This window comes from Cebus imitator, unplaced genomic scaffold (assembly GCF_001604975.1).
Source record: "Cebus imitator isolate Cc_AM_T3 unplaced genomic scaffold, Cebus_imitator-1.0 Scaffold316, whole genome shotgun sequence".
Classification (NCBI taxonomy): Eukaryota; Metazoa; Chordata; class Mammalia; order Primates; family Cebidae; genus Cebus; species Cebus imitator.
The window spans coordinates 2,432,320-2,434,410 of NW_016107631.1; the positions used below are offsets into that span (position 1 = coordinate 2,432,320).

The 2,091-nt window shown below is 43.3% G+C and overlaps 1 protein-coding gene across 1 annotated transcript in view; it reads right to left on the minus strand.

Annotated features, from left to right (window-relative positions):
- Window positions 1-2,091, minus strand: part of ZNF836 (zinc finger protein 836) — a 23,828-nt gene that overhangs the window by 14,542 nt on the left and 7,195 nt on the right. The window lies entirely within an intron of this gene.

Here is a 2,091-nt window from a genome sequence, read left to right on the forward strand (position 1 = left end):
AAAAAAAAAAAAAAGTGTATAGCACCTCCCCCGTCACTCTCTCTTGCTCCTGCTCCCACCATGTGAGATGCCTACTCCTCCTTCACCTTCTGCCATGATTGGACTCTTCCTGTGGCCTCCCAGGAAGCAGATGCTGCTATGCTTCCTATGCAGGCTGCAAAACACTGCACCAATTAAACCCCTGTTCTTTATAAATTACCCAGTCTCTAGCACTGAAATGTCCTTTGATGTGAAAAGTAAAAGTAAAAAAATATATACATCTATATATAAATTACCCAGTCTCTGGTGTTTTTTTTTGTTGTTTTTTTTTGTTTGTTTGTTTGTTTGTTTGTTTTTTTAAAGATGGGGTTTCACCAGTTGGTCAGTCTGGTCTTGAACTCCCGACCTCAGGTGATCCGCCCACCTTGGCCTCCAAAGTGCTTGGATTACAGGCGTGAGCCGCCACGCCTGGCCGTGGTGTTTCTTTATAATAATTGGAGAATGCACGAATGCAGCGGTGTTTAGAGCCATGAGATGAGATGATGAGGAAAAACAGTGGGCGTGGACAGAGGCAAGAAGAGGTTAAAGGACTGAGCCATGAGTCATTCCCACATTCAGAAACGTTCATAGTCAGGACAGAAGCAGAGGAAAGTGAGAAGTGGTCAGGGAGGTGACAAAAAAAAAAAAAAAAAAAATAGCTCCTGAAAGGTAAAGAAAGACTAGAGCAGGAAATGAAACAGACTGGATTTAGAAATGAGAAGGTCACTGGTAACTCTGAAAAATGAAGTTATCAGTGGAATGGTGGATATCAAAGTTTGATCAGATGCATTCAAGAGAGAACTGGAGGTAAGAAGTAAAGGCAGAGAGCAGAAGCAACATTTTAGAGCTGGGCGTGGTAGCTCACACCTGTAATCCCAACATTTTGAAAGGCTGAGGCAGGCAGATTGCTTGAGACCAGAAGTTCAAGACCAGCCTGGGCAACGTGGAAAAACCCTGTCTATACTAAAAATACAAAAATTAGCCACGTATGGTGGTGCACGCCTGTAATCCCAGCTACTTGGGAGGCTGAGGCTGGAGAGTTGCTTGAACCCGAGAGGCAGAGGCTGCATTGAGCCGAGATTGCGCCATTGCACTCCAGCCTGGGTGTCAGAATAAGACTCTGTCTCAAAAAATAAAATAAAATAAAAAATAAAAGATTTTAGCATATTGTGCTCTTAAACACAGAAGGGGGTACTCACGACAGGCAGAAATGTAGTTAAGAGTATGTTTTGTTTTCATTAGGGCAGAGTGGAAGGAAACGGTAGGCTTTAGTGTCTGTGTGTGCGTGCATTTTAATGAACAATATCACCATCTGTGCACACTGTTCAAAGCAATTCCCTAGAAGTGAAAATGGGTGATGTGGTTGTTAAACAAATTTAATGGAAGGCAGTTGTTTTTGTCGTTTACTTTTTTATCTTATATTTTAAGTTCAGGGGTACATGTTTTTGTCATTTACTTTTTTAACTTATATTTTAAGTTCAGGGGTACCTGTGCAGGATGTGCAGGCTGGTTACATAGGTAAACGTGTCAAGGGGGTTTGATGTACAGATTAGTTCATCACCTGGGTATTAACTCTAGTATCCATTAATGATTTTTCCTGATTCTCTCCCTCCTCCCAATCTCTGTCCTTTGCTAGGTCAGTGTGTGCTGTTCCTTTCTGTGTCCATGTGTTCTCATCATTTAGCTCCCACTTATAAGTGAGAATGTGTAGTGTTTGGTTTTCTGCTCATCCTTTAGTTTGTTAAGGATAATGGCCTCCAGCTCCACCCATGTCCCAGCAAAGGACATAATCTCATTCTTTATTTTGTTTGTTTTTGAGATGGAGGCTCACTTTATGGCTCAGGCTGGAGTACAGGGCATGATCTCAGCTCACTGCAACCTCCCCCTCCCAAGTGATCCTCCTGCCTCAGCCCCCCAAGGACCTGGGATTACAGGTGCCTGCCACCACACCGGGCTGATCTGGTTCTTTTTTATAGGAGGGCCATTGTTCTGGATAGCCTCCCATACTACTAGACCAAGCCACCAAGAATATTTATTAATTGGGCCAGGCGCGGTGGCTCACACCTGTAATCC